We start from the raw sequence: 19,067 nt of genomic DNA, 5'->3' as shown, positions 1-19,067 counted from the left end.
GATCTTCTTCACAAAAAAATAAAATAATAAAATAAAATGTCCAGGCTACCCAAAGCCATCTATAGATTCAACACAATCCCTATCAAAATTCCAATGGCATTCTTCACAGAAATAGAAAAAACAATTCTAAAATTTTTATGAAATCACAAGAAAATCTGAATAGCCAAAGCAATCCTGAGAAAGGACAAAGCTAGAGGCACAACACTTCTTAATTTCAAACTATATCATAAAGTTGTAGTAATTAAAGCAGTATGGTATTGGCATAAACATAGACACATCGACCAATGGAATATATCCATACCCCAGAAATAAACCCCCTCATATATGGTCAACTAAATATTTTACAAGAGAGCCAAGAACACCCAATGGAGAAAGGATAGTCTCTTCAACTAATGGTGCTGGGAAAACTGGATAAACACATGCAGAAAAATGAAATTGGACCCCTCTTTTATACTACTCAGAAAAATTAAATCAAAGTGGATCAAAGACTTAAACATAAAACTTGATACCATAAAACTCCTGAAAGAAAATGTAGAGATGAAGCTCCTCGACATTGGTCATGGCAATGATTTTTGGGATATAACACCAAAAGCACAAACAATAAGAGCAAAAACCAACAAGTGGGACTACATCCAACTTAAAAGCTTCTGCACAGCAAAGGAAACAATCAACAAAATGAAAATGCAACCTACAGAATGGGAGAAAACTTTTGCAAACCATGTATCTAATAAGGAGTTAATATTAAAAAAATATAAGGGACTCATACAAGTCAACAGCAGAAAAACAAATAATCCAATTACAAAATTGTTAAAGGACCTGAATAGACATTTTTTCCAAAGAAAATATACAAATAGCCAACAACAGGTACATAGAAAGCTGTTCAACATCATTAATCATCAGGGAAATGCAAATCAAAGCCACAATGAGATATTACCTCTCACCTGTTAGAATAGCTATCGTCAAGAAGATGAGAGATAACAAGTGTTGGTGAGGATGTGGAGAAAAGAGAACCCTTATACATTGTTGGTGGGAATGTAAATTGATGCAGCCACTATGGAAAACAGTATGGAGATTCCTCAAAAAATTAAAAATAGAACTACCATATGATCCAGCATTTTCACTTCTGGGTATATATCCAAAGAAAATAAAATCAGGATATCAAAAAGATATCTGCACTCCCATGTTTATTGCAGCATTATACACAATATCCAAGATATGGAAACAACCTAAGTGTCCATCAACAGATGAATGGATAAAGAAAATGTGATATATATATATATATATATATATATATATATATATATAATGGAATATTATTTATCTATGAGAAAGAAGAAAATCCTGCCATTTGTGACAAAATGGATGAACCTGGAAAGCATTATGTTAATTTAAATAAGTCAGGTAGAGAAAGAAATACTGTATGACCTCATATGTGGAATCTAAAATATAAAAACAGAATTAATAGCAACAGAGAGTAGACTGATGGTTACTAGGGGCAGGGGGAAGGGAGAAATGGGTGAAGGTGGTCAAAGAGTACAAACTTCTGATACCGGCCCTGATATCAGTTCCCCTACATTAAACCCAGAATATATGGAGTTAAAACCAAAAGCACTCATCTTCTATCCCTGTTTCTCTAAGTTACATTCATGTGTAACTATTCGGTTTTTAAACCTTTGTATCCCTGAACTTCACAAGGCAGATAGAAGTTACTAATTGTTAAAATCCCAGGTGGCCTCAAGCTGGGTTCTCACTGAAGTTTTGGCTAATTACAAGTTCTTGAGGTTTGTTACGGGGAAACTGATATCAAGAATCTAAAGCTTCTTAGACCTCAACTCCTCAGCTTCCTGGGGCCAGAATCCACCATCCACCACAGAGACAGAGACAGTTGAAGGATTGCACTCACCTGCAATTCCCTTATCTCGCCATCCTCCTCTCTGCCAACAGCCTCTCAAGACCAAATGCAGGCTGATGGGAAAGTGCTGACCAGCAAGGCCACAGGCTCCCCCTCCCTGCAAGCAGCTACATTCCTCACAACCTTTAAAACCCCTTGCCTCCCATCTTTCAGGGAGACAGGACAAATTTGAGAGCTCTCGTCTCCTGGCTGACATCACATGAAATAAAAATTCTTTCCTTGCCATAAGCCTGCCATTCCAGTTTTATTTGGTCCCGCTTGTGTGGCGGGTAAAGAACCTGGGTATGTATCTGGTAACACTTCCAGTTATAAGATGAATTAGTTTTGGGGATCTAACATACAGTATCGTGACTACAGTTATCAATACTTATTGTATACTTAAAATTGCTAAAAGAGTAGATCTTAAAAGTTCTCACTACAAAAAAAGATTACTATGTGAGGTAATGATGTGTTAACTTACCTTATTGTGGTAATCATCCTGCAGTATATACATATATCAAATCATCACATTGTACACCTTAAGCTTACGAAATGTTATATGTCAATTATATCCCAGTAAACCTGAAAAAAATAAAAAGAGAAAGAAAAGAAGGGTTGACAAGAATGTGGAGAAATTGGAGCCTTCATATACTGCTGTTTGAAATGTAAAATGGTACAGCCACTGTGAAAAACATGTTGATAGTTCTTCAAAAGTTTAAACATATTACCACATGACCTGGCAATTCTACTCTTAGGTATATACCAAGAAGAATTAAAAACAGATGTTCAAACAAAAACATGGACACGATTGTTCATAGCAGCATTATTTACAATAGAGAAAAAGTGGAAACAACACAAATGTTCATCAACTGATGAATGGATAAGCAAAATGTAGTTATATACATGCAAGGTAATATCATTTGGCAATAAAAAGAATTGAAGTACTGTACATGTTATAAAATGGATGAACTTTGAAAACATTATGCTAAGTAAAAGAAGCCGGATGCAAAAAGCCAAATGATTCCATTTATACGAAGTGTCCAGAATAACCAAATCCATAGAGACAGAAAGCAAAGTAGTAATTGCCAAGTGCTGAGAGGAGAGGAAAATGAGTGGAGAGTGACTAATTCATACAGACTTTACTTTGGGAGTAATAAAAAATGATCTAGAATTAGTAGAGATGGTTGTGTATTTCTGGAAGCCTATGAATTGTAAACTTTAAAATATTTTAAATTGTGAGTTTTATGTTATGTTAATTTTGCCTCAATAAAAAAAGATCTTAAAAATATAACCTGACCTTCCACCTTAAAACACTGTTAAAGGAAGAACAAACTAAATGCAAAACAAGAAATAGGGTGGAAATAATAAGGATTAGAAGGGAAATTAATAAAAGAGAAAATTTACAAAATTAAAAGGTGGTTCTTAGGAAGGTCAACAAAATTGAGAAACTTTTTGCTAGATTTATCAAGAATAAAGTGAGAGAAGACACTAATTACTAAAATCAGGAATAAAAGAGGGGACATTAGTACCAACTTTACAGAAATAAAAAGGATTATAAGGGAATACTTTGAACAATGGTAGACCAACAAATTAGATAACTTAAAGTGGATAAATTTCTACAAAGACATATAGAATGTATGAGTAAATCTACAACAAGAGATTGAATTAGAAATATAAAACCTACCTACAAAGTAAAACACTAACCCAGATGACTGATGAATTCTGAAAAACATTTAAAGGATAACTAATACTAATATTTCACAAATTCTTTCAAAAAATAGAAAAGAGGAAACACTTTTCAACTCATTCTGTGTGCCCAGTACCACTCTGATACCAAAACCAAAAGACATCACAAAAAAAGAAAACTACAAACCAATATCTCTTATAAACATAGACATAAATGTTGTGAACAAAATACTAGCAAACCAAATCCTGCACTATATAAAAAGGAATACACACCCTAATCAAGTGGAATTTATCCCAGGGAGCAAGGTAGGTTTTATATCTGTATATCAATTAATGTAATACACCATGTCAATAGAATAAAGGACAAAAACTACATTATCATTTCAAGAAATACAGAAAAAGCATTCGACAAAATTCAATACCGCATCATGATAAAAACAACAAACAACAAAAAAAGGAATTTTCTCAACCTGATTAAGCGTCTCTATGAAAAACTTACAGCTTAAGTCATACTTAATGGTAAAGATAACTGATGAATGGACAAATAAAATATGGTCATATACATACAATGGGATATTATCAGGCAATAAAAAGAAATTAAGTACTGCTATATGCCCACAGCATGGATGCACCTTGAAAATGTTATGCTAATGAAAGAAGCCAGACACAAAATGTCACATTTTTTATGATTCCGTTTATGTAAAATGTTCAGAGTAGACAAATCTATAAATACAGCAATTTATCTAGGGCTGGTAGGAGTTTGGCAGAGTGGATTGGGGGTAAATGGGGATTGACTGCTAATAGCTACTGGGTTTCTTTGGGAAATGATGAAAATGTTCTAAAATTGATTGTGGTGATTGTTGCACAACTCTGTGAAATACTAAAAACCATTGAATTATACACTTTAAATGGTCGAATTGTATGGTATGTGAATCATATCTCAAAGAAGATGTTAAAAAGTTTAAAATAATAATTGCATCACAATAAAACTACTACTTTTTAAACGGATGAACATAATCTTCAGAAAAACAATCTTCAGATATAACATAATAATCCTGAGACAAAATTTACCATGAATATTCCAAGAATATGGTTAGATTATACCAAAAATATCTTGAGAATATCAAGTAAAGAGATTCTATAGGTCTGGACTAGGCCTTAAACATTTTTATAATAGTAAAACTCCATAGGTAATGATACAACGTGAATCTTCAGTTGGAAACTACTGATACAGAAGTTGCTAGATTCAAATTGAAGAATTAAAGCTGTGATAAAGTTAACATTTTTCAAAAATCTGAAGTCATGACTGATAATACTATACTATTATTGTCTAATAACTGGCAACAGCACCAACCAGGACTCTGACAAATAGAAACATATCACTTACAGTGAAGGCATTAACAAATCTCGAGGAACTTCCCATACAGCATATAATTTCTAAAATATTTATACTAATAACATTTACCTGTACCAATTTAACCTATAAAAGTCTAAGCATCTCTTCTGATTTGACAACTCTTGCTGTTCAACTCATCAATCATTACATATTAAATAAGCCTAATAATTATTAGCACCTCTCTTAAAACAAGGTAAAAGAACAAATCATTTGTGATTTTCCAGGGGCTCTCAGGAAATCTCAAAGGCTATTTTAGGTGCAAGAGATACTAGGATTCAATTTGGGACATTAAAACATCAGAAGTTTTCAGATTTGAACACTTGATAAAGATAGGATTATGGGTTGCTGAGAAACAATACTTGGATACCTATTTAACCACTGACAATAAAAGATTTTAAAAGTAAACATGAGAATTAACATGATTGTAAAGAATCTTACATCTTTCCTAGGTGAGAAACTTTTGTTCTCTTAAATAATGAAGGGCATAGTAAAGTCAACATAAGCCATAGAATATTTGCTATCTAGGCAGATTACATAGAATAAAGAATAACCTTCTGCAACTTCTTATTAAGAGCAAAATAATAATCCAAGAAAATTTTGTCAATTTAACAGAGAGGAAAAGCAAATTCTAGTTCTATATAATATTTGATATTAAAGGAAATACAGCTCTTTTTAAAAATATTATGAAGAGATCAATCAAATATTAGCCAGCTTTGTTCATGGTAAATAAAATTTCCTTTCCATGATCGTTCTACAACTTTCTATTTCCACTGAGGTTTTGTCCTACACTTTGCTCTTTTTCATTTTGGAAAAACCATTTTACTTTAGGACAAACTACTCTTTTTCCCTTAACAAAAACACATCCTGCAAGCCAGCCCTGATGGTCTAGTGGTCAAAGTTCAGCACTCTCACCACTTTGGCAGCCTGGGTTCGTTTCCTGGTCACAGAACCATACCACCCATCTGTCAGTAGCCATGCTGTGGTGGCAGCTTACATAGAACTAGAAAGACTCACAACTAGAATATATAACTATGCACTGGGGCTTTGCGGGGGGAAAAAAAAAACACATCCTGCATACCTTGCATACAAATTTGTACCTCTCTGCCACTACTGCTCCCAGTAGAGTCTTATTTTTGTATACTGATTATAACTTTTAACTAAATTAATGTCTATTTTGCAGAAAAAACTAGGAGGAAGATAATTGTGAACTGTCACACATCAGCATTTTTCAGCAGACTAGCACAGCTCACAAATACACATAACATAACTTTACACAGCCACACATATCCTTTGTACAACTTCTCAAAGTGGTAAAAGTGAACACATTCTTTAATAGACTTAAAGATATAGCTTCTCTGCAGCATATAAAAACAAAACCAAAGTATACAATCTTAAATTATGCTTAGTAATCAATGTTTCAGTACTCTTCTTACTTATAAATGCTCTAAACATCCAATGACAATTAATCAAGTAATCTTAGTCAAAATTTTAAGTTACCTGAAGATCTTGGAAATTATCTTTTAGGTAACATACTACAAAACATAACTGTTGTTGAAATAAATGTTGTCAGAGTAATAATTTAATTTGGTTAAACATAAATTTACATTTTTCATAATCTTAAACATTTAGTAGAATTAATGATAGCTTATTCAATCAGTAAGCCTGTATAAGTTTAGGAAAAACATAACCCAAGTAGAATAAAAATCTTATAATAATAATAAAAATGTTATACTTAACACTGATTATCAGAGAAGACATAGCTGTTTTTATTCAACCAAAAATGTTAAACTAATCTCATTTGCAAAAGATTCACCTAAATTATGTGAACCTGAATTCTTAAAGCATTTCTGAGTTTGTTTATGTAAGTTTACTTTTTATTCTTTAACACATTGAAAACCTTGGAAGTTTAATGCCCTTATTTTCTGGGAATATTAGGAATATTCCTTTTATATAAGCACTTATTTATCTCTAAACCAATCAGAGCAGATCTGTAAGTTTTTTTACAACATAATTTGGTAATATCATCTGGAGGTGGGAAAATATTACATGCTTACACAATGAGAGGTAAAAGCCTTTCTGAATTACAGACACCTAAACAAACACATACAGAGATAGAAATCATACTGCTTCAATTCTACTTCAGCCCTGTGTCAAGAGTAAACACAAAATTACAAAACTCACAATCTTTATCAAAGAGCCATTCTCTTCTCAGTGGCTAGGAATCTTTAATTGATATGAGCTCAAAATAAATAAGTAGACAACCAGAAAAGACTAACAAACCAGATCCCCTGCCATCTTTCACTCGACAAGATCTCTATAAATCATTAATCCATTTACAGAGATCACTGAATGGTCAGACAAAACCAAAAGAAGCTGGCACCAAATGTCAAGTGATATTCAGAAACAATCAAATCCTTACTGAGCTACCATTGGGCAACAGTCTTGGACACAGGACCAAGAATCAGACTCACCATTGGACACTTCGATAACTAGTCAGGAACAGAATATAAATGGGCTCTGAGATGACTGGTTACCTGGGTGGAATAAAGAGAGATCCAAACCAAGGTGGAATCCAGTCTGAGTCATGGCACCAAACTCTCTAAGACACAATGCACTGGACAATTAAGGACATGATTTTATTCAGGCTATTTCAACATTTATTAATGAGGAACATGTCCAAGAAAAGGAAGGAGGTCTGAAATTTTGCAGAGGCAGATAGACAAATGAGTCATGAAGAGCGTGGACAGTGAGGCTTATCTGAAGGTTGGAGGCAGTTAATTCTCAGAATACATCAGGGCAGTGTGGTCCTTTGTGGTTAGCTGTTTGGAACACAAAGGGGCAGGGGGACTTCTCAACTGTCCCTGCTTTCTGGAAGCACGGGGCTTAGATAAAGTTCAACAATGCCACATGACATGCCATCTTTCTCCATCTTAGGGTGAGGAGGAAAGGGGAGCTCAATTTCACAGTTCATCAAGAAAAACAAAAAAAAAGATAGAGAGACACATTCAAAGACAAACTACTTATACACCCAGCAATACTAGGGAAAGAGACAGAGCTATTCCAATTTTACAAAATGTGTTATTAATATTTCTTTTCCCAGCAACTTCCAGAATTACCTCACAATCTGGAGTGAATGTAAATTTAATTAAAAAATGAAACAACAATCATTCTTGCCTCCTCATTTTCTGGGGAATCCACTAGTAACTCTACATCTTCTAGGCAGGCACATGAACTTCATTATATTTCCCTCAATTAAACCTAACAAACTATGTTCTCTCAAACAGCCAATGACTCATACAACTTTGAAGAATGTGCTTAGCCCCAAAGAAAAGTGAAGACATTTTCACTTGGTGGCAAATTGTCAATCATACCTCTCAGCTCTGTGCATATGTTCATGCTGTCCTCCTGTCAATTACTGTGATAGCTGAATCCTTTACATTGTCCAAATATCTGTAGGGTAATTAATTTGTTGAAACAAAATATATAAAAACTTAAACAGTTTCCCCCAGCTGCAAGAATTCCAAGAGCATATGACAGAAGAATGTAGACATACAAGAAATTAAACAGATGTAATCATTACTCTGGCTTGAAATTCCTTTCCTTATTTTAAAGAACATTTTTATTTTCATCTCAAATTTTAAACATCATAAAAACAGATCCTGAATGAATGGAAAACATTTGCTCATATAGTTGCATGTCTTGAAAGATTGTGTGGTTTTTGATAATGACATAAACAGAGGAAAGAAGCAGAGTGCTTTCATAAAATATACCATTGTATAAACAAAAGACATATGTAGTCTTCGAGGCACATCAAACTCTAAGTTTGTTAAAATTTCTACCTTGTACAGTGGCTAGAACAATGTATATACTGTTTTCTACCTGACTTGTCTTTTTCACAGTGGTGACATTACCTTCTACCACTGTGACCTTTCCTAGGCAAGGTCACAGACTTCAGACAGACACCAGAGCCTAGAATCTCAGGTCCAGAAATTCTAACCCTTCTCTGATTAAAGTTTCCCTACTCTTACCAGCTCCTTGACTAGTCACCCACGTGCTCTGAGCTAGGTTTAGAATCAAAGACCTTAGACATAGCAGGTAAATCCTTATTTTTTTTCCAGAAAGTGTATTTGTTGACAGAAGCCGAATGGTTAAAGAAAAGGACTGTATGCTAAGCCCTGGACATTATTACATTCTTAAGAATTGGCTTGATACACCATAAAGGTATATATCAGTATAAAGAATTGGATTTACTATTTAACGGTGCTTTGCAGGACGAGTCATGGTACTGCTCAATAGAGGGGGAGGAAGGAATCTATATCTAGTGTGGATTCCAATCAGATAGTGATACTTCCCACCTAAAGAAGAATAAATAAAATGTATAACAATCCCACTTGACTCCGTATCACCCCATTCCGACAGCATTTTAACAGCCGAGACAAAAGAACAGTCACTGTTTGAGAGGAACTTAGGCAGAAAGAGTTACTCAGGTTAGATTGAGAGTTGCAGAACAGCCAACAAGGACCTGAACTCTTTCCCTGGTTAAGAAGGGAAGGAAAAAACAAGGATTTTGCAGAAGATATTGAAAGACAAATCTCTTGTGGAAACCTACTGATAAAAAAATGTACTTAAAGGGAACTTTGAGGAATTATCTAAGTAAATTATGAGAATAATTTGCAAATTATCTGAGCAATTCTAACACAAATCTTTGAGAAACATGAAATTCAGGGACATGTAAAAGGTTCAGGAGAATCAGGATGAAAAAGATTCCAGACTGGACCAGACAGGCCTTATTCTCTTAATTACACTGGCTTAGATTCTCACCAGATCCTTAGGAGGAACTGGAAGTTCATCTCAAAACTCTGCTCAATATCTTTTTTTTTTTTTAATTTTTTGTTTATTGCGGTAACGTTGGTTTATAACATTGTAAAAATTTCAGGTGTACATCATTGTACTTCTATTTCTGCATGGACTACATCATGTTCACCACCAAAATACTAATTACAACCCATCACCACACACATGTACCGAATATATCTTTATGGTGATTATAATTATTGCTATTTAGCCTAGTTAGAATAAATTTGTATCTAATCTTCACTTAAGAGAGTTTTAAGGAATTCTCTGAACTTGTATTATCTTCATAAAATCTCAAATTAAAAAAAAATCCTTCAGGCATTATTATATATAGGTACCTGGGATAGGTGGCTCCCAACGAATTATATTAGGGTAAAAATTATAGTACTCAGAATGGACAAAAGCCCGTCCATGCTCAACCACACCCCACCCCCATCACCTCTTTCCAAATACTCTTTTTTTTTTTAATTTTTTGTTTATTGCAGTAACATTGGTTTATAACATTGTAAAAATTTCAGGTGTACATCATTATATTTCTATTTCTGCATAGATTACATCATGTTCACCACCAAAATACTAATTACAACCCATCACCACACACAGGTATCGAATTATCCTTTTCACCTTCCACCCTCCCCCCTTCCCCTCTGGTAACCACCAATCAAATCTCTGTCCCTATGTGTTTGTTTATTGTTGTTATTATCTACTACCTAATGAAGGAAATCATACAGTATTTGACCTTCTCCCTCTGACTTATTTCACTTTGCATTATACCCTCAATGTCCATCCATGTTGTCACAAATGGCTGGATTTCATCGTTTCTTATGGCTGAGTAGCATTCCATTGTGTATATATACCACATCTTCTTTATCCATTCGTCCCTTGATGGGCACTTAGGTTGCTTCCAAGTCTTGGCTATTGTGAATAACGCTGCAATGAACACAGGGCGGCATGTACCTTTACAAATTGGTGTTTTCAAGTTCTTTGCATAAATACCCAGCAGTGGAATAGCTGGATCGTATGGTAGTCTTATCCTTAATTTTTTGAGGAATCTGCATACCGCCTTCCATAGTGGCTGCACCAGTTTGCACTCCCATGAGCAGTGTATGAGAGTTCGCTTCTCTCCACATCCTCTACAATACGTGCTTTTTCCTGTCTTGTTAATTATAGCCATTCTGACGGGCGTGAGGTGAAATCTCATTGTAGTTTTGATTTGCATTTCCCTGATAGTTAATCATGTTGAACATCTTTTCATGTGCCTGTTGGCCACCTGTATATCTTCTTTGGAGAAATGTGTGTTCAGGTCTTTTGCCCATTTTTTAACTGGGTTGTTAGTTTTATTGTTGTTGAGATGCATGTGTTCTTTATATATTTTGGAGATTAACCCCTTATCAGATGTACGGTTTGCAAATATCTTCTCCCAAATGTTATGTTTTTTTCGTTTTGTTGATGGTATCATTTGCTGTGCAGAAGCTTTTTAGTTTGATGTAGTCCCATTTGTTTATTTTTTCTATTGTTTCTCTTGCCCGGTCAGAGTTGGTGCTTGAAAATATGCTGTTAAGACCGATGTCAAAGTGCATACTGCCTATGTTTTCTTCTAGAAGTTTTATAGTTTCAGGTCTTACATTCAAGTGTTTAATCAATTTTGAGTTGATTTTTGTGTATAGTGTAAGGTAGGGGAATATTTTCATTTTCATGCGTGTGGCTGTACAGTTTTCCCAACACCATTTGTTGAAGAGACTTTCTTTTCCCCATTGTATGTTCTTGACTCCTTTGTCAAAGATTAGCTGTCCATAGATGTGTGGGTTTATTTCTGGGCTTTCGATTCTATTCCATTGATCTGTGTGTCTGTTTTTCTGCCAGTACCATGCTGTTTTGGTTACTGTAGGTTTGTAGTATATTTTGAAATCAGGGAGTGTGATACCTCCAGCTTTGTTCTTTTTTCTCAGGATTCCTTTACCTATTCGGGGTCTTTTGTTGTTCCGTATAAATTTTAGGATTCTTTGTTCTATTTCTGTGAAAAATGTTGTTGGAACTTTGGTAGGGATTGCATTGAATCTATAGATTGCTTTAGGAAGTACGTACATCTTAACTATGTTAGTTCTTCCAACCCAAGAGCACAGAATATCTTTCCATTTCTTTGTGTCTTCTTCAATTTCTTTCAGCAATGTTTTATATTTTTCAGTGTACAGCTCTTTCACCTCTTTGGTTAAGTTTATTCCTAGGTATTTTATTCTTTTTGTTGCAATTGTAAATGGGATTGTATTCTTCATTTCTCTTTCTGCTACTTCCTTGTTAGTGTATAGAAATGCAACTGATTTTTCGATGTTGATTTTGTATCCTGTAACTTTACCGTATTCGTTTATTACTTCTAAAAGTATTTTGGTGGATTCTTTAGGGTTTTCTATATATAAAATAATGTCATCTACAAATAGTGACAGTTTCACTTCTTCCTTTCCAGTTTTGATCCATTTTATTTCTTTTTCTTGCCTGATTGCTCTGGCTAGGACTTCCAGTACTAAGTTAAATAGGAGTGGTGAGAGTGGGCATCCTTGTCTGATTCCTGTTCTTAGAGGGATAGTTTTCAGCTTTTCACCATTGAGAATGATATTAGCTGTGGGTTTGTCATATATGGCCTTTATTATGTTGAGGTACTTTCCTTCTATACCCATTTTATTCAGAGTTTTTTTCATAAATGGTTGCTGTATCTTGTCAAATGCTTTCTCTTCATCTATTGAAATGATCATGTGATTTTTATTCTTCATTTTATTAATTTGGCGTATCCCAATGATTTGCGGATGTTGAACCATCTGTGCATACCAGGAATAAATCCTACTTGATCATGGTGTATAATCTTTTTAATGTATTGTTGTATGCGATTTGCTAATATTTTGTTGAGGATTTTGTATCGATGTTCATCAGTGATATTAGCCTGTAATTTTCTTTTTTTGTGTTGTCCTTGTGTGGTGTTGGTATCAGGGTAATGTCGGCTTTGTAGAATGAGTTAGGGAGCTTCCCCCCCTCCTCAATTTTTTGGAAGAGTTTGAGAAGGATAGGTATTAAGTCTCCTTTGAATGTTTGATAGAATTCACCAGGGAAGCTGTCTGGTCCTGGACTTTTATTTTTGGGGAGGTTTGTGATAACTGTTTTGATCTCCTTACTGGTGATTTGTCTATTCAAATTCTCTATTTCTTCTTGATTCAGTTTTGGAAGGTTGTATGATTTTAAAAATTTATCCATTTCATCCAGATTGTCGAATTTGTTGGCATATAGCTTTTCACAGTATTCTCTTATAATCTTTTGTATTTCTGAGGTGTCTGTTGTAATTTCTCCTCTTTCATTTCTCATTTTACTTATTTGTGCCTTCTCTCTTTTTTTCTTGGTGAGTCTAGCTAAAGGTTTGTCAATTTTGTTTATATTTTCAAACTATCAGCTCTTTGTTTATTAATTTTTTCTATTGTTTTTTCAGTCTCTATTTCATTTGTTTCTGCTCTGATTTTTATTATTTCCGTTCTTCTATGGAGTTGGGGGTTTGTTTGTTCTTCTTTTTCCAGGTTCTTTAGGTACATTGTTAGATTGTTATTTGAGATTTTTCTTGTTTGTTGAGATAGGCCTGTATTGCTATAAACTTCCCTCTTAGAACCGCTTTTGCTGTATCTCATAAACTCTGGCATGTCGTATCTTCATTTTCATTTGTCTCCAGGTATTTTTTGATTTCTTCTTTGATTTCTTAGTTGACTCAGTCATTGTTCAGTAGCACTTTGTTTAATCTCCAAGTATTTGTGGCTTTTCTGATTTTCTTCCTATAGTTGATTTCCAGTTTCATACCGTTGTGGTCAGAAAAGAGGCTTGGTATTATTTCAGTCTTCTTAAATTTTTGTAGACTTGTTTTGTGGCCTAATACGTGATCGATCCTGTAGAATGTTCCATGTGCATTTGAAAAGAACATGTGTTCTACGGTTTTTGTATGGAATGCTCTGTATATAGCTACTAGGTCCATCTGTTCAAGTGTGTCATTTAAGGCCAAAGTTTCCTTATTGATCTTCTGTTTAGATGATCTATCCATTGGTGTAAGTGGAGTGTTAAAGTCCCATACCATTATTGTGTTACAGTCTATTTCTCTTTTTATGTCTGTTAATAATTGCTTTATATATTTAGGTGCTCCTACATTGGGTGCATAGATATTTACAAGTGTTATATCTTCTTGTTGGATTGTTCCCTTGATCATTATGTAATGCCCTTCTTTGTGTCTTTATACAGTTTTTCTTTTAAAGTCTATTTTGTCTGATATGAGTATTGCTACCCCAGCTTTCTTTTCATTGCCATTTGCATGGAGTATCTTTTCCCATCCCATCACATTCAGTTTGTGAGTGTCTTTAGGTCTGAAGTGTGTCTCTTGTATGCAGCATATATATGGATCTTGTTTTTTTATCCAATCAGCCACCCTATGCCTTTTAATTGGAATGTTTAGTCCATTGACATTTAAAGTAGCTATTGATAAGTGTGTACTTATTGCCATTTTTTAACTTTTTTTTCTCAGTGTTTTAGTAGTCCTCTACACAGAATTGATGGTCTCTTTAGTTTGACCTCTGTCTGAAAGCTCTACTCTTTAACTCCCTTCCTCCCTCATTTTATGTTTTTCATATCATATCTAACCTCTTTTTTGTACATTTGTATCCATTACCCTCTTATTGTGGAAATAGATAATTTTTCCTATTTGTGGTCTTCTCTTTTCCCCTTAAATCAGTCCCTTTAACATTTCTTGTAGGACTGGTTTCTTGGTCACAAACTCCTTTAATTTTTGCTTCTCTGGGAAACTTTTGATCTCTCTTTCCATTTTGAATGATAACCTTGCCAGGTAGAATATTCACAACTGCATGTTTGTTCCCTTTAGCACTTTAAATATATCATGCCACTATCTTCTAGCCTGTAAGGTTTCTGCTGAGAAGTCAGCTGATAGCCTTATGGAGTTTCCTTTGTATGTAACTTATCTTTCTCTTGCAGCTTTTAGGATTCTCTCTTTATCTTTAATTCTGGACATTTTGATTATGATGTGTCTTGGTGTGGGCCTCTTTGGGTTTATCTTGTTTGGGGCTCTCTGTGCTTCCTGTACCTGGATGTCTGTTTCCTTCCCTAGGTTAGGAAATTTTCATCTATTTTTTCATCAAATAGATTCTCTGCCCCTTTGTCTCACTCTTCTTCTTCTGGGACACATATAACACGGATGTTAGTGTGCTTGATGTTGTCCCAGATGTCCCTTACACTGTCCTCACTCTTTTTAATTCTTTTTTATTTTACCTGTTCAGCTTGGGTAATTTCTTCTAGTCTTTTGTCTAGCTCACAGATCCGTTCTTCTGTATCCTCTACTCTGCTTTTGAGTCCCTCTAGTGAATTTATTTCCAGTATTGTATTATTCATTTATGATTGGTTCTTTTTTATGTCTTCCAGTTCTTTTTTGATATTCTCACTGAAATCATCTATTCTTCTCCCCAGATCAGTAAGCATCCTTAACACTCTTTGTTTGAAATCTCTGTCGAGTAGGTTGCTGATTTCTGTTTCACTCAGTTCCTTTTCTGGGGTTTTGTCCTGTTCCCTTACTTGGAATGTATTCTTTTGCCTTTTCATTTTGCCTCTTTCCCTGGGGAAGCACATAACTAAATAGAGTTGTCTGAGGGCACCATACACAGCATACCAACCCAGACATGAAATCACAAGTGTTCATCATTCTTGAAAGAGGGGAAAGGGAAAGAAACTGAGGTTAGAATTGGGAAATTCAGTTGACTTATTGGGCTGTAGAAAGTCAAGTACTCTTTTAATAATAACTACCTAGCTTTTGAAATGGAACTGTCCAAATGGCCCTTGACGAATTAAAAATTAGCTTGGATTGTAGAAGTCTGCTTTTGCTATTCATCTGACAGAAATAATGGATAAAGATAAAGCCACTGGAAAGTTAACAAGAAGCTATTTTTCCCAACTACACATTGCAGCTGTAAAGCATCATAACAATCCCTTTCTTTGAGTGATTACTTCTTCCTCTGAAATCATAGACTATTGGAAACCTTGTTGTTTGAACCTCTATCAGGAAGAATAAAATACCGCAGTTCTTCCCGGAAGATCTAAATCACTTTGACCCAGAGAAGAAGCCTTGACTTCCACCTAAGGTACAGATATTCTGATAAGGGGTTTCTAGATATAACATTCCACATCTATATTAACTTTCTTTTTTCCAAGGAAACAGGATCCTGAGCTCACTTTGAAGTCCAGGTCAGATGTTGGTCACTTCACACACAGTTCTGCTTTGCTTATAAAAATATTGCTTCATTTGAATTTCATCTATATTCTACCTTTCTCTCAAATCCTTTAGTAATTCTACATGTTCCTTTCTTTGGTGACATGCCCCATGATCCCCCTGGTGTACAATCTCCCTCATTGCAATGGGTCAGTAAACTTGATTTTGTCAGACTACAAGTTTGTTCCTAGTGGTCTTAGGCTGATTGAGGTAGTACATCCTCTATTCAACTCTTTTTTCCGTTGTAGGCAAGGGAGTGTCCTTCCCCAATTTCTAAGGACATCATCTGGGTGATTTCCTGGCTTTCAGTGGCACCAGTTTTCCACTGTATTCTAGATTACTGGAGGTCAAATTTAGCTCAATTCTACTAAATAACTGCTGTACACAGTAATCAAACCGGAGATGCTGGTAAAACATCAAAGATCATCTCTAGTCTAAAATATTTAATCACAATTCAGTGCACTCTGTTTTGGGAAAAAAGGCCAGCACCTCAGAGCCAAGGGTTTAGAAAGACAAAGGGGAAGAAGAGCAGTGAGAAATAATTGCTTGCCATCTTTAGAATTTTAACCAACAACTAAGTCTTTGTGAAGGTTGTTTGACCCTGAAAAACTCGTATCCCCCAACCTTCACCCCCAGAAATACTGAAAATTCTCTCAAATTCCCTCTGATTTCCACTCCTCCATCTTCTATGTTCCCTAGGTCCAAACAATGTATTTAGTATGCTCCAGAGTTTGTCACAAATGTAATCCATTTTATTTCACTTTATTTTAAAACAATCTTTTGAGAACTTGAAAACACCAATGCATAAAGATACGTGCACCCCTGTGTTCATTGCAGCGTTATTCACAATAGCCAAGACTTGGAAGCAACCTAAGTGCCCATCAAGAGACGAATGGATAAAGAAGATGTGGTACATATACACAATGGACTACTACTCAGCCATAAGAAAAGATGAAATCCAGCCATTTGTGACAATATGGATGGACATTGAGGGTATAATGCAAAGTGAAATAAGTCAGAGGGAGAAGGTCAAATACCATATGATTTCCGTCATTAATTAATAGATAATAACAACAATAAACAAACACATAGAGACAGAGATTGGATTGGTGGTTACCAGAGGGGAAGGGGGGAGGGAGGAAGGCGAAAGTGATAATTCGGCACATGTGTGTGGTAATGGGTTGTGATTAGTATTTGGGTGGTGAACATGATGTAATCTATGCAGAAATAGAAATATAATGATGTCCACCTGAAATTTATACAATATTTTAAACCAATGTTACTGCAATAAACAAAAAGTTAAATAAATAAATAAATAAATAAATAAATAAGTAAATAAATAAATAAAAGAAAAAATAAATAAAACTATCTTTTGAGATTATATTTTCTTCCAGACACCATGTCTTGAAGTGTTGGGTGGGAAGCAGATATGAATAATCATAACTCTTTACATTTTTGAGCTTTTACTATGTGCCAGGCATATGATTCTAAAATTGTTTTATGAGATTATTTTATTTAACTCTCGTATCAAACCTGTGAGTTGGGTCTATTATATTCCCTATTCTATTGATGGAAAAATTAAGGCACAAAGAATAACTTGCCAAAGAGTGCACAATGAGCAAGTAAAAATCTAGAATTTAAAACCTGGCACCCTGGTACCGCAACACATATGTATTATTAACCACTGTACAACACTGTCTCAGAACATATTCACACAGCATACAACCTGGCTAGAAGTTCCACTTTTCAAAACTGACTGGCCATGTTTCAGTTATTTCACCGACCACTCAAAATATTATCAACTCTGTTCCCATTTCTGTTCGTTATGCATCAGAGGCATTAAAAAACCAAGGGTTTGATATTTCTGTTTAGATTGTAGGTGCTTACAATATAGCTTCAAAAACCAGGGGAAAACACATGGATCGAATAACACACAGGATGAATCAGTATATGATTATGTACAAACTAGGTGTACTAATGATAGTCTTTGTATTCTTTGTGCAATAAGTGTTCATATCAGGAAGACATGAGTATGACCTGAAGGAGGTAGCTAGGCTAAGAAGAATTATTGACAGGATGTGGAGGAAGCTGAATCTGAGGGACTTTTTTACTTTACATTTTTAAATCTGGAGTTTTTTTAAGAAGTAGCCATTCACACAGGAACTAATGTTGTAATTAAATTTAACTATGGCTCCATTGTCCATGTTACTCTTACTATTAACAATTCCATTAATTTGTAGAGCCCTTAATATACAAGAGAATATTTTCACAAACCTTGTTTCATGTGATTTAATCCTCACAACACCGTGAGGTACATAAAGAGATTATTATTATTATTATTATTATTTATTATTATAATCACTCCCCTTTCAAAAATAGAATGTCTTAGGTTCAAATAGGGCAAATGATTTTTCCAAGGTGATATGGTCAGGAAGTAGGAGAATTAGGATTTGAAGCTGAGTCATAGCCTCTAAAATGAGTATTCTTTGCTCAATAATTTAATGGTTTTCAATTTTTTCCTTTTTTTTTAGTCCACCAATCCAAGTCTCATCATCATTGATATTAAAAAGTGTACTTTTATCCTAAGAAGGAAATTTTATTCATCTATCCATTCTACTATGACATATTATCCAATACTTGAAAGTAAAGTAAACATGTGGGCAGTATGTCTCTTAATGTCACACATGGCAAAGGCCATCCAAAGATTTTTTAGAAGAATGAACCTAGTTTGACTCACTGTCATTGATTAAAAGTCCCAGATTTTGTGAAGCTACATGATAACTTATAGATTTTTGTGTAGTGCAGATGCAAATAATTTCTGTCTGTTGGAACACATAATTTCAAAGGTTACATTTTATGGCTTTGTAAGAATTAACTAGTTTTGTATCTAAGCTAGCAATCTTATCCTAACAGTTCTTGATTAAATTGCCTATACATAACTAGCTTCTCAA

Source organism: Ceratotherium simum, chromosome X (assembly GCF_057802395.1).
Source record: "Ceratotherium simum simum isolate JZ-2026a chromosome X, ASM5780239v1, whole genome shotgun sequence".
In the NCBI taxonomy this organism is placed as follows: Eukaryota; Metazoa; Chordata; class Mammalia; order Perissodactyla; family Rhinocerotidae; genus Ceratotherium; species Ceratotherium simum.
This window is presented reverse-complemented; position numbering follows the sequence as displayed.